Raw genomic sequence first — 15,097 nt, 5'->3', positions numbered from 1 at the left:
TTTAGTAAGGGCACAAGAGAAGCAGGCAGTGAAGGAAAGGCTGTGTCATTTGGGTCCTACCGGTCCGTGCTTGTAGAGCGCTCATGTATATCTTTTTCTCCCCTCCATCACTGCACTTTGTACCATCCAGACTGACTTTGAAAGGAAAAAGGCAAAAAAATTTCCATCTTATACTTTAATGAGAGGTAAGGTATTTCTTTTTCCAGGAACAGTTTGCACGACAGTTGCTTTAATAGCTAGTAAAGGACTACGAAGTTATTGTGTGTTTTCATAAACGGGCAATAAGTCAATAGATAGTCACCTATAAATGTTCACACTGATATAGTTTTAACCATCTGTTAGTTCGCACTTGCATCTACATCACTCTATTCTGCATCAACATAATGAATTAATCATGAGTATGGTCAGTTCTTCTCTTCGCCTGCATTTCTCCAAGCCAGAAGCATCTTTACACAATGAGTTTTACAGGGCAGCAAGTCTGGCTCACTTCTAAATATTATTAATTTTCCTACCCGCCTGGTAGAAACAATGTCTCCCTCTGCAAAGGAGGAATGGGGGACAGTGCAATTCTGCAGTTGTGTTCACTGTAACACAAACTGCATAGTTCTTGGCTTGAGATGAAGCAGAAAATATCCCTGCTCCTGTGCAAAGTAGGTTGTACTGCGAATACTAACAAAACATAGAAGCAAAGACCCTTCTTTTTTTCACTGCAATACAGACCAGCTTCTCATGTCATTTACAGCAAAATTCAGCTGAATACACTCTTTTGACAAAATATTGTATTATACATATTTTTAAAAATCATTTTGAGTCAAGAGAGCAGCAAAACCAAGTGAACTGATTTGCATGGCTGAAAAAGTTGTACTTTGTACCACTGAGAACTGATATGCATACAATGGGTAAATATACAATGAGAACCAGTGAGTTTAATTTACTTTCCAAACAAACTAGACAAGGAAAAGATTATCTCCTCCTTGGAGCTTGCTTTGAGAAGTTTGCTGTGGACTTACAATGACACAACCTTCCCTCCATGGTGTGATTATCTTAGATTACACATAAAAATTAGATACGCTGAGGTAAAAATAGCTATGCTTTATATCAATCTGAAGATAAGGCTATTCTTCATTGCATTTCTTTTTTCCAAATATATCAGTGCTTTTCAAAGTTCCCTGTGCTGGGACCAGTTTCCAGCCAGCCCATCCAGCAGCAGGTTGGTCCTTCCAGGCAGGGAGTGAGACGTGCTGGTATTCACTGATTGCAGAGGTAAAGCATGCACCAAGGGCTGGCAATTCAAGGCAGTCAGCAGCTCCCCAGCTGGGGTGAGCTCTGCTAACCAGCAGGTTCTTCTCATTTCCCATGCAGGACGAATGATGTTGCAGCTGGCCAATGCTGTTTCTTGTCCACAACTACGTACTGGATGTGTTTAGCAAAGTCTCTATGTGGTCAAAACCCACAGGTTAGCAAAAGCTTCCCTAGACAACACTCTTCAGCCTATCAAAGAATAACAGAATCATCAAAGTTGGAAAAGATCACAAAGGTCATCTAATCCAACTGTACTCCTACCACCAATATTGCTCACTAAGCCACATCCCTCAGTATCACATTTCCATGGTTTTTCAACACCTCCAAATTGGAGACTCCACCGCCTACCCAGGCAGCCTGTGCCAATGCATCACCATTCTTTTGGAAAAGAAACTATAACTAATATCCAGCCTGAACTCTCCCTGGCACAACTCAAGGCCTCTCCTCCTATTCTGTCCAATTTGCTTTCACAGGACAAGCACTCTGACATTAGTGGCCAGCAGTTAATTCAAGACACAGAAAACCCAGCAGAAGCTCCTTCTAAGAGCCTCAGACAGGAGCATACTCTGACTGATGAGCACTAAGAAATACAATGATTTTTGTATTTTTTGGCAGAACTGAGTTTAAGCTTGTCTACATGAGCTTGTTATTTCAAACAAACAGAGGATGGGAATTAAAGGAATCGTGGCTGTTCCAGAATAGCTCTGTGTGGGCACTCGGGACAGGATAGCTGTGCCAAGTGGACTGCTGGTGTCAGCAAAGCCACTGGGACCCACATGTCAAGCACAGGCAATGGCTGACCCTGAACCCTGGGAACATTGCTGGCAGAGGCAAGGCATGGCAAAGTTGAGGGCCAAAGGTTGATTGGGAGAGACAAAACCCATGCTAAGCCTGGGCCGTGGTTGCCCAGGGTGACTGTCCTGGCTCCAGGAGAAGCTGGGATGTTTTGCCAACATGATGTGAAAGTTAGAACATGGAAATTAACTGATTAAGCCACATAGCATATATGGTGTTACTTTTACACTGGGAAAATATAAGTAGTTTTCTCTCTTTTTTTTTTTTTTGGTCTCTACTTAAGCCTAAACTGGGATAGAATTCAACAAGATCAAGTGCCGGGTCCTGCACTTTGGCCACAACAACCCCATGCATTGCTGAAGGCTTGGGGAAGAGTGGTTGGAAGGCTGTGCAGCGGCAAAGGACCTCGGGGTGTTAGCTGGCAGCCAACTGGACATGAGCCAGCAGTGTGCCCACGTGGCCAAGAAGGCCAGCAGCAACTCAGCTTGCGTTAGAGATAGCGCAGACAGCAGGAGCAGGAGGTGATCGTCTCTCTGTACTGGCACACCTCAAGTCAGGCAGCGCCTCGAGTGCTGTGTTCAGCATTGGACCCCTCATTATAAGAAGACATTGAGGTCCTGAGCAGGGAAGGGCAATGGAGCTGTGAGGGATCTGGAGCACAAGTGTGATGGGAATGGCTGAGGGAGCCGGGATGGTTCAGTGTGGAGAAGAGGCTCAGGGAGACCTCAGTGCTGTTTACAACTGAGAGGAGACTGTGCTTGGTGGGGGTCGGCGTCTGCTCCCAGGTAACAGCAATAGGATGAGAGGTGGTGGCCTTAAGTTGTGTCAGGGGAGGTTCAGGTTGGATGTTAGGAAGAATTTCTTCTCAGGAAGAGTAGTTGGGCACTGGCACAGGCTGCCCGAGGGAGTGGTGGAGTCACCATAACTGCAGATATTCCACAAGTTTGGAGATGTGGTACTTAGGAACATGGTTTAGAGATCAATATTGGTGGTAGGTAGATGGTTGGACTAGATTATGTTAGTGGTCTTTTCTGATCTTAATGACTCCATGATTCTCTGCAGAAATGATAGACGTCTGAGATGCTGCACGGAGGCACAGCTTCCAGGCCTTTCCCAGGGAGCATCTCAGGTCTCTATCGTCCACCTTGTCCAGGGTGAGTCCCTGTTGCCCCAGTACTGGGTGGTCCTTTCATATGTAGCTGTACATTCATAGCTGTACATTCTGTTTCCAGTGCCATTGCAAGGGATTTTGGGATCAAATGTGGGCATCTTACTGAAAGAAGGTGACCTTTGGCTCCTCTTAAACGTGGGATCCTGGGGTGCTTTGTCTCATCCAAATTAGACATCTATAATAGGACAGAGGAATCCTCACTGCAAGGATGGATTGATTCACGCCATCCCACTTCTAAGGCTGAAAGAGTACAGGTTCTCCACCCTCCAGATGGCTAAGAGCAGAGAAAATGAACCTCAGCAAAAGGAGTTTGAGAGATCAGCAGATTCCTGAAAAAAAACTATCAAGGCAGAGCTTTTGGCGCATTATCTGTGATTGAGATCTATGATATGAATGTCTGTGTTGTGTATTTCAAGTCCAGTTCCAGCTATCAGCTTCTGGAAATCAGACGGACTGAGGACTGAAAAAATGGATTTGGGTCCGGACCTGAATTCCTTCATGTGAGTAATATGTCTTGCCCTGGACCTAATTTCCCATTTCCCTAAAAGTGCATACTGCTGGAGAATAAGAAACACACAGAATCTAGTGAAAGTTTTCTTTGAAGACAAATGCTATTGAGATCTAGCAGGAGAATAAAAGGCAAGTTTTATTTTGTCAACTGTGCACAAACACAGTCATTCTATAAACAAGGAATTGATTCAATTGTTTCCAGAGGTATGAGAGTGAGTGAGCATGCTGAGATTTAGCTATTAAAGACAATCTCAGGAGAGGGAGGGAATTATTCTCCAGTTGAGCCAAATATTTCCCTCTCAAAAAAATAAATGAATCAAAGTCATGCTCAGTCAACCAAATTATCCAAGCAGATGCCAACACCCCTGGTTTCTGGGCTGTATGTAATTTCAGGAGAGGGATGCAGAAAGGGGGGGCATCATGAAGGGGATAGGGACTGTGGTGCTCCCAGGCTGTAGATTTTTAAACAAGGTGAAGCTGGTGCATTTTGGAGTAGCTCCATGCCCCAGAGGGATGGTTTTGATTCACTTGCTGCCAAGCCCTGCTGGGAACTGATTTGTGCCTGCATAGCAACCTGTGCAGGTCTCTTGTTCCTAAAGCTGCTGCAGAAGCAGGCTCCTTGCTCCACCTGGGAGCAGCTCTGCGTTTGCTATTAGTGGATCTCATCCCTTAGTCCTCACCTTCCACTGATATGCTCTATCCTACTTGCACAAATCAGGGCCAGATGTGCTTAATTATCTCTGGAAAGGGTGTCCCACACATGGTTAGCAAGCCCTTTCCCTATTACCTAGCTGCCCCTTGCACTGATAGGCCTTTGCTCCAAGACCTCAATTCCCAGCTGCACTCAAGGCTTCCAGCTGGTCTCATTCTGAGCAGCCAAGAGCTGCTTTTCACAGTCATGTTCAGGGAAATGTATAAGCCAGACCCAAGCCACAAGTGGTGTTCCCCAGAGGTTGGTATTGGAGTCCATCCTGTTTAATATCTGTATTGATAGTCTGGATGAGGGAATTGAGTGCAAGCTCAGTAAGTTCGCAGGTGACACCAAGCTGGGGGAAGTGTTCATCTACCTGAGGGTAGTAAGGCCCTACAGAGGGATCTGGACCAGTAGGACTGAAGCTAGTTATATGAGCTTCAGCAAGACAAAGTGTCAAGTCCTGTGCATCAGGACATCCCCATGCATCGGCTGCAGACTTGGGGCAGAGTGGCTGGAGGCTGCACAGAGGCAAAGGAAAGAGTGGTCGTGCACTGAAACAGACTGCTTAAGGAGGTGGTGGAGTCACTGTCTTTGGAGGTGTTAAGGAACTGTGTGTGGCAGTGCTCATTGGTGATGTTTAGGGGAACATTCCCCCACACACCAACCACTTCCATGCATGAGGAAGGCTCTGGCTGCAAACCTGCCCTATAGCTTCCTCTAGCTGCTCCCTGACTCATGGCCCTAATGCAGTGGTGGGCAGATTGCTGAGGAGGAGTTGCCTTGAACTGACAAATCACTTTGAGGTGGAATTCCAGCCACAAGGGCTCTTCCGTTGTAGCAGCCAGAGGCCCCCTATCCTACTATGGGCAAAGCATGCAGTGACTTATCCCAGGGTTTCAGCTCTGGAAACATTTCTGTGCATCACAGGCGAGGTGTGTACCTGCTGCAGGTCAGGTCCTGGTGTGACCATATGGATCCAGGTCCACGCCTTGATCAGTGTGCAGAAGGCCTGGGTTTGAATTGCAGAGTGAAGAGAGGGGTTTAGAGGGGGGACAACAAAAAAGCAATTTTGTAAAAGGTTGAGGGTGTGCTGGAATCCTACTAAAGCCCCAAAGTACAATGTGATCAAACCCAAGGTAGAGAGTTTATGCCAAGACCGATCTTGATCTTTTTGGGTAACAGGGACATGTACTGAAGACTTGAGATTTGGCACGAGTCACACACATGTGGACTGACAAATGAAGAAGCTTATAAGCCATGTCATATAAATAGAGCTCTCACAGCTGTCTCAGTGTAGTTCCAGCATATGGCCTTGCCACCTGCAAGATCAGGGCTGCAATGAGCCGAGAAGTTTTCTTCTAGCCTAGTGGCTCTTCACCATGGCAAATGGTGCTGCTCAGTCCTTCAGCTGTTTGCAATCTGCCCAGTCCATTTGGAAAGCTGATCCAGAGCTTTTACTGAGAAACCACAATTCTGACACTGACTCTTTGAGAAGTGTTCATGAGCAAAGGGTAGAATTTATTCATCTCACTCCAGGAATGCTGTAAAATGGGAAAAACAGAAAGCCAAATGTGAATTTTCTCCTCCCTATGCTCAGTGCACTGAACATCCCATTTCTGGGCTGTCGACACAAGAAGCCATGAATCTTGGGTCAAACACAAATAAATAGTTCTGTTAGAGCAGTCCTTGGGTCAAGCAGCACTCTTACAGCTGTGACCACAAGCAGGTGCTTCAGAGGAAAGTGGGAGGATCTATCACAGCCTTTCCCTTCACACTCTTTCTCACATCTGCTCACTATGTTAATTGCTGCCTCTCAAAATGCATGTGATTTCTCTGCTTTTGGTTCACATGGTTGACTGAACATAGCCATGGCTCTTATGTGGGGCTCCTGGGTCAGCTACAGCACTGATGTTGGTGATGCCCAGCTAGGGAATAACTTGCCCCCAGTAATCTATGTCCTGTGTAGGAGACAGAGCCATGAAGAACAATTGCCCATCCATCTCCTCCCAGTCTTGGGTTCCTCCAGATGCTCGGATGTAGAAAATACAGTTTCCCAAGCTGCAGCTAGCCAACTTATCAACAGCCATGACCTGGAGAGCTTTCTTTAGAGCCACCTGTTCTCCTTGCAAAGCTTGCAAACCTCCTTCTATCACACTGTATCTGACAGCAACTCATAAATCAGCCCACAGTTGCTGGCATCCCCTTTGAGGATAGTAGTCTGCAGCTTTTGTTTGGGGTAAAGTATGAGCGCAGGTGAGGAGGGCCCTGGGGGAAGCAGCCTGCTATGGATACAGCTGTGGTCTCTGGGAGTAATGACAGGTCCCACGCTCACATACAGAGCTTAAGGCAGACTGGCAGTCACAGAGCAGTGGTTTCACAGTGGTCAGATTCAGGCAGGACGTGGGCACATTGCTGCTCTGCCAACCTTTTCCCTCATTACCCACAGCTGCAGCCACACCAGAGAACACTGCAATTGCTTGTGCCCTCCTTCTTCTCAAGGGTGGCTTCACCTGATCACCTCAACTATTTTCTTTGGCCTGCTTCTTTCCCAACAGACTCACCTCCTTTTTTTTTTTTAGCAGAGATCCAGTCTGCAATGTTCAGAGATTATTCCTGAAATCAAGATCAGTGCTGCAAAGTAGAGCTGAGCTCACCACCAATCTTCCTTTCCCAAGTCTGTGTTTGGTAATACAGTTTGATCCAAATCTCTGGATTTTCATATTGTGGGCAGAGACTGTAGTTTAAACTGTCCTGTACCAGATTTTATTTCTCTCCCTGAACAAATTGAAAAGGTTTCCTTCAGAGCCAAAATGACATAAAATAAAATACAGCAGTTAAAAATAAAACTCTGAATCTCACCAATAACAGAGCCCAGCAAGTATTTCCATCTAATAGTAATGCATTACATACGGACTCTGGGCAGTACTCTCCCTTTGAAGATCATGGGAATTTTGCCATTTATTTCTGCATAAAAAATAAAACGCTGAATGCTCAGTATGAGTCTGGTTGGCTGCTGACTGAAACACTTTGCAAAGTGAAATAATTCTAGGCTTTCTACCCAACAACAGTCACCTTCTCTGAGTCTGACACCAGTAACATGGGTTTGGAAAAGTCCAGTGTGTTGGGAGATGGATGGTTTGAATGCAAGCTGATGGATTTGTTGCATCAACCATACTGCTGGTGGCATACCTGGCACATTTGTGATGTCAATAGGGCCATTAGGTGATTTTGTTCCATGTCCCCTTGAAAGTGGCTTGAAGCATTGCCTTCTTACTGTGTGTGGGGGAACTGGAGCCAGGAGCCAGGAGTGTTAAATGGCAGCTGAAAGGGCCTGTGGGAGACAGCAAAACAACATCTGGGTCTACAGATTTCCTAGGTTGAAGTCATCTGCCCTGGATCCAAGCTGGATGGGGCCCTGGGCAGCCTAATTTTGTGGTTGGAAACCCTGACTGCAGGAGGGGCGTTGGAACTTGGTCATCTTTAGGTCCCTTCAATCTAAGGCATTCTATGGGTCAAACTGATTAACCCTCCAAACCCTGACTGATGATCACCTTCAGATACTAAGGCACAGAGTATGCAACCAGAATTCAAGATATCAAATGAAATTGAGACTTCCGCAGTCCTGGGGCCAGATCCTCATGTTCCCCACCCAGACAATGGAGAAAAGCAGTTACTGTTGAATAGTAAATTGGAAGACCTCTAAAAGGTGCATACCTCCCTTCTCTGTTTGACGTAAGGGTGCGTGCACTAGCAAGCAGTCTGAATTGCTCTTTTGAACTGCAGAGCCACTGAAAATATTTCAAATACAGCCTTTAACCTGATCTTCTGCCGTATCTTCTTTGACCAACAATTTTAACACATAAAAGTTCTGCTAAAACCTGAACACATTCCTCTTCCCCTCTAGCCGTCTACAGCTAATGATTAACGTGCTGGTGGATAGAAGCTGTTCTTAATGAGCAAAAAGTCTGTTGCAAAACACATCTCCAGCTCAGCAGAATGCCAGTGGTTTTGTTTGAGAATTACACCAACTTCACTGTCTTTACTCTCTGTGAACACCAAGTCCTTGTGCCAAGGACCAAGAAGTCTGCTTGAAACTTCCCAAAATCAAGTTGTGTTCTTCTGTGTTCAGAAATGATCTATCCTTGATAATCAGTGTTTGAGTCCAGATTGTGCCATTTAGTCACGTATGTTGATACACAGGAAAAAAAAGTAACAGTAAATAGCAGATTTCCCATTCCTTCTTTCCTCCCTTTTTAATTTAAGCTGAAACTGAAAATGTTTCAACTTCTTGTTGTCCTTCTCCAAAACAAGAAGGAAAACCGTGTTTTTAAACAGCTCATTTGTAGAAGAGTGTTAAACAAGATGACACGCAATCCTTACTGGAACAGTGGCCAAAAATGTCACATATGCTGTGAAAAAAACCTTCCATTTCATCTCTCAGCCCTCTTTTGTGGAAGGAATAGTTGGATCAGTTGTTGAATCACTTGAAGATGTAGCTCAAAATTGGCCTTGAGTGACCCTGAGAGATTAGCTCCAGTGTACCACCTTTCTATAAACACCCTTATCTTATACAAATGAGCTCTGAGTTTAGCTTTAGTAAGTCCATCTTTCTTTGTATCCCATTTTACACATTCCTACAAGCTTCAAATTATTTTTCCCTTCAAAAATTCTCCAGAGGCTGCCTGAAAACTCCCTTATTATCATAGACAGTTCACTCTCAGCAATAGACTACTCTGGTGTTCCTCGTATGGGCTTAGCTGTCCCTGGAGACATTGAGCTTATATTACCCAACTGAAAACAGACTAGCAGTGGAAAAAAGCAGGAGGCAATTTAATCTGAGGATTGGGAAGTGCACAGCAATGAAAAAAATTCAATGAGAATGGCTGAATAAAAAGAAATCGGAAAAGAGATGATCCTTAACGCAGCATAATTCAATGGCTTATTTGACAAAAAAGGGCGAGAGTTGGAGCAAATGTAGAAGTTAAAAATAATAAGAGCAACAGCAAACCGGTGGCTTGCAAGAAAAGAGTAGGAGGGATTGAATGAGAATGCGCAGGTGAAAAAGATACGAGCAGTAGGTTCTTCTGGGAAGGAAGCAAGCTGGAAAATCGCACTGAAATTCAGAAAGTGTTGTTTTGAGATAAACTATCATATAGGTAGATCACAGCACCACTTTCAATGGCCCATAAACTTTGTGCAGATGGAGATACACAATGGGCAGAAGAGGTGCCTGAGTCTCATGGGACACTGTGGGGAAGGGGAAAATAGGTGAAATCTGGGCAGGAACTGGAACCAAGTGTGATTTTTAGCTTAAATTCTTAAGCTCTGACATATCCAGCACGTTTGCAACTCTCACAATATCTTCACCAACACCTCTGTTTATTTGTATATAATTTTGGTAACAAGAAGGGGAGAAAAATAACTCTCTATGAAAGGAACATTGGAACTACGCTGGAACCATCTTTATGGGCTGTAAGATCCATGGAAGTCACAAGCAATTAATCTGCCACAAAAAAATCACCGTTAGACAATGGTTTTTTTTACTCACTCTAGAAAAAAGACACAGCAGGAACTCCACTTTTCATGAAGTTTTCTATGTCAGTCTGAGGGAACCCATTTTCTTCATTATCCTTATGTTCAGTTTTTAATTATTACCTTCTTCTCCTTGTAAATTTAAATCTGTTCCCATTACACTTAGAGAACAATAATGAAACCCTCCTGTAGCTATTTTAACACCTTTAAATTCCCATGGAAGTTAGCCAAAAATTCTGATGGATAGTGAAATGCCTATTTTATGTAAGGGGAGTAAAGTTCAAATCCTACTCAAGCTATATTTATGAAAATAAGATGTCGGTTAACTCTGTTTTGTTGTCCAACAAGATGATTAAAGAATAATCCTTGTTCATTATGCTAAAATGACAGTCAAATAGGTATCAACTTGTCCAAAGTATTTCACATCCCCTAAAGATAAGCTAGGAATACCCATAAGGACACAACATCTTCAGACAGACTTGTAGGAGTTACCTGTGCAATCATCAAATTACACAAGAGGAAAAAAAGAAGGTCAGGAGACTGAGCAGGCTGAAGTATCACACTGAGAAAAGTGGAGTTTGTGAAGTCCAATGGAAGACAATGGTAAATCTATTGCTGGCTGCACTGGAGGCAGAACAATATGGATTTCCAAAGCAATCTCGCCTTCCTCTCAAGAAGTGATACAAAACCAATAACTACTAGCTGATGAGGAGACATTCAGCAAATACATCACTGTGTATCCATGGCCAACCTAGATACATTCTCTTCTCCTGTGTCTGCTTGGCTCTGATTTCAAGAGGACCACATACCCAGCAAAGATAGGGTGGGAGATGCAACATCTCTGGCTCATTACAAGTGTTCTGTCATGTAGTTACAAGCATATCTTCTGTTGTTAGCATTAACTATCTACTTCTGTCCTTCACTGTCATTGTTTTTCCCTTAATTAAAGCCATTTAAACCACCTTTACTCCCTGTTACAATGATGGTATAGCCTACGTGGTCCACAAGAACCCCAAGTCTCATATCCTTCCTAGATCCATAAGCCTGCTCACATTTGCCTTGGATGCACCGTGTCTTCTGTCATTAGCCTGATTAAATAGCCCAAGGCATACATTTACACCTGCACAATATTCTCTCTCTCCCTGAAGGAGAACTTTGAGAGGAAAATTACCAAGTGCCTCTGCTGCAACTATCTGTACAAGAAAAAGTTTGTGTTAGACCAGGGAAAACCCTGGGTTTTCTGCTTCTTTCTACATCCATCACTAATTATTCTACTCATTTTTTGGGGGAGAACAATTAAAAGTAAAGAAGAAATCAGTTGAATAGCCAGAATACAAATGAAAATGATGTCTTTTTAATAAATGGAAAATTTCATGGAGCATATGTATTAATCTGCTTTTATTAAATGAGTTCGAGTAGCATAGTATGCAGATGAAAAATGATCAAAGTATCTGTAACTCACATACTTTTGCTAGAGGCACCAGTTGAGGAGGGAATCATCAACAGCAGGCACATAAAGTCCTTGACCTGCTCATCAGTGCCACTCAACTTAGAGACAAGGAAACAATGTTCACATGCCCACTGCACTCATGCAAGGGAACTTAGCAGAGATATCCTAAGGGATTGAGGTAGTTCAGGAACAGATCCATCTAGATTAAATTGTACATTGCAGTTCCTGAGCTGAGTCCAGAACCCAGGACCACACTCAAGGGACTCGACTTCTGGGAGTCTCTCAGGTAGCACTGCCAGCTTGGACACAGTAGGCTAATTCCTTAAGTTGAGCCCTTGAAGGGCTGTTGATGAGACATTTTCCACATCTGAGTTGTGTGGTCCAGTTTTATGTTTATTTTTTCTTCATCACGGTTGATACACTGAGACAGAAATGAGTTATAAAATAGTAACATGATCGTGTATATCCTGGAGAGTTTTGCAAATGAAGATGTCTGAGTTCAGTTGTCAGTATGTGAGCGAGGTATCCACGTCAGTGGAGATCTAAAGTTCAGTTCAGTGAACTATGAATTTTCAAGGCAAAGAAAACAGGTTCTGCTACAAGCTGGACAATGAAGATTTCTTGCAAGGGATAACAGTGCAAGGAAAGAAGTAAAATACACATCGAGCAGTCCTTGCATGACAGCATATCTCTTTTTTTATTTTAAAATTTTCTCTTGGTCAGAAGACATCAGCCCCTAACACACATTCTGTACACATTCTGTGAAAAAAAACACTATGCATAACTAAAATCACAGCTGCCTCTGGACCAGAACAGGCTAGTTGGTTAATACGTCACAAACCACTTCACATAAATGAAAATAACTTCATTTTCATTTAATGTGCATGTGCACCTTTGAGTTGTGTGGGTTGTCACTGGGTTGTGGGAAGTGTTTCATGTATATATGTTTCTCTAGAATCACATACTTCCAGAGTAAATAAGTTAATCAATGACTTTGTTTCTTTCTCAGTTTCTCTTTCATTCTAAGGATTTTGCATTATTAGTTTCTAGGAAAACAAACCAATAGAAATCCTCTACCAAACCATGGGTAACTGCCAGACAAAGATATCCAATACCATTTCACTATTTGGTCATTTACCAGGACCATTCAGTATGAACACTGCCTTTCTTAAGTTCTTGTCATTTGTTCGTACTTGGGTGATCATTGGAAACCTACTTGGATAAATTCCTTTACGAGTTTCTTCCTCTATCTGGGAAGGGGGAAAAAAAAAGTATATTATATAATTATATAATATAGTATAATATATATAATTATATATTTACAGCATAGACAAATATATTTAAAGCATGGACAAATGAGTGGTGCGTTTATTGAAGATGCACACAGGGAAGATGCATGCAGTGGCAAGTGACCACATCTGCATGCAAGATCCCTTATTAGCCCAGTCGCCAATGCTGGACAGAACAAAGGAGCTGCTTCACCAACTCTTCTCAGAGTCTGAAAAAGGATTTGCAAGCCTGAAAGCTCAGTCGGTGGATTTTTCTCACTATTTTGGTCTAACAAACAATTTTGGCCTCATCAAAACCAACATCTTACCCTACAAAACTTGCCTCACTTCTTTCCCCAACCACTGGTGTTCCAAAGCCACTAACTGAGAAGTGCCAGCTCTCCAGAAGGCAGGTGTAGCTCTGAGTGTTGGGAAGCGCTCAATTTGCCAAATTTAGACTGGCTGCAATACGAGGTTTTACCCACTACAGATATTACCCCTCATCAATCGTTCAGATTACCGTCATTTCTCATTGCTTTTGGTAATAAATTTCCCATGAATTTGTGTATACGTGAAGATTAGTGGAAAATCCTTACCAGAAATTGATCTAAAACGAATGCTTATAAGAACCCAGATGATGTGAAGGTGGCTGACAGTGACTTTTATTTGATCGCAACTACAGTGTGTGACTCCTTTCATGACCTTGCACAAATTGTGGTAACGTGCAGATACACCACCAGCTCAATTGCCCATTGCCACGATTTCTGAGGTAATGTTAAGAGTGAATATAGTGAAAAAGAAAAAAGAAGAAAAATCAGTAGCTTTGCATATGAAAGGGAAAATAGGAGGAGGAGGGTAAAATCACCAGGGTGAAGTACAACATGTTCAGTAGACTCCAGTCCCTTGGCTGCCTGCCCAATGACTTTCCTGAGCAGAGCTCTCCTAGCAACCAGTCCCCAGCCATTTGAATTTTCATGTATCGCTATGTCGGCGATGATGTCACGGTTTCCATAGCTACTATCAGCTGGAGGAACTATGACACTTATGCTGCTAAGTAACTGAGAAAAATTGACCCAACTGAAATATTTCAGGCAACTCCGGGAGACGCGTGCTGTTGAGCTCACAGCTGGGCGCCATGCGGTGCATGCAGCCCTTTGCTGATGGAGCCGTTCTTCCCGAGCACCAAGCTGCTTTCAGCTCACAACTGGAGGCAGATATTCATCCAGCTCTAAGTGTTTCATTGTAGAAATTAAACAGTGTTATTAATTGAACTCCCCATCCCACAGGCTGCCCAGCTCTGGCTGGTTGGAGCACACTTGTGAGAAGAGAACAGGCAATCCATTTGTCATGAGATGGCAACTTCTGGCATGGGGAATGAAGTGTTTCAATAAGAGAAGGCTTTGATCCTTTTCATAACAGAGTATTTAAATAATTGCTAACCAGGCAGAGACTTCAGGCAATATCCCAGGGAGTGTTTATTTATTGCGAAAGGTTAAACTGGGCCTTTTATGCACAGGCAAAAAAATAGTAGGACTCAAGAAATTTGGTTAAGGGATTTAGTGTGAAGTCACAGTTCTGCTGATTTGAAATAGACTAGAGGACAGGAGATGGTCTGGACACCTTGTCCACTTAAGAATGAGCATAGGACATACACGTGGCCCAAAGCAAACAGGATAAGCACTTGCAATCTCACAGCTGATTGCTCAGATTGCAACAACTAGGCTTAAGAGCCTCTGAAAATAATTTGAGTTTTGCAAGAGAAGCACAAAATGCTGAATATACACTACTGAGACTATATTGCCCTGCACAACATTACCAAGCCATGCTCGCCAGCCAAGGGTTTGTCACACATTACGTGCTTGGAGGAAGAAATCTTGCTGGTCCAAACATTAATAGCAAAGTTTGAAAGGCAATCTTTTCTCTCAGCGAAACCGCATCTTCCCCTCTAGGTTCTTCTTAGCACAGTTTACCTCGAAGTCCTCAAGAAATAATCCTGAAGTAAACAACTGAATCTAGTCCAATTGCAGATATTGACCACTGACCCATGTTCCTCAGTGCCACATCCCCATGGTTCTGGAATACCTTCAGAAATAGTGACCCCACCACCTCCCTGGGCAGCCTGGGCAGTGCCACTGCATTGCCACTCTTTCGGAGAAGAATTTTTTCCTAATGTCCAGCCTGAAGGGTGCAAAGACCAGATGGTGAATGGAGAACTTATCCTGATTCTGGCTGAGTCTGTGATGTCTGCACCAGAGTCCCTGTGAAACTATCCATACAGTGCACCTGGAGCTGCCAGGACCAAATACAGCTTTTGGGGGCTCCCCTGTGCCCAATTCCTTATTTGGTATGCACTGGAAAATTTCCCACCAGGGAGT

At 43.5% G+C, this 15,097-nt stretch overlaps 1 long non-coding RNA gene across 1 annotated transcript; it reads left to right on the top strand.

Annotated features, from left to right (window-relative positions):
- The first annotated feature begins 2,429 nt into the window (after nt 1–2,429).
- On the top strand, nt 2,430–7,466 carry LOC128086524 (uncharacterized). The gene is made up of 3 exons (XR_008209401.1): nt 2,430–2,882; nt 3,685–3,768; nt 7,052–7,466. It is a non-coding gene; the product is annotated as an uncharacterized LOC128086524 (long non-coding RNA).
- Nucleotides 7,467–15,097: the final 7,631 nt, after the last annotated feature.

This window comes from Tympanuchus pallidicinctus, unplaced genomic scaffold, assembly GCF_026119805.1.
Source record: "Tympanuchus pallidicinctus isolate F22 unplaced genomic scaffold, pur_lepc_1.0 scaffold3, whole genome shotgun sequence".
Taxonomy (NCBI): Eukaryota; Metazoa; Chordata; class Aves; order Galliformes; family Phasianidae; genus Tympanuchus; species Tympanuchus pallidicinctus.
This window is presented reverse-complemented; position numbering and strand designations above follow the sequence as displayed.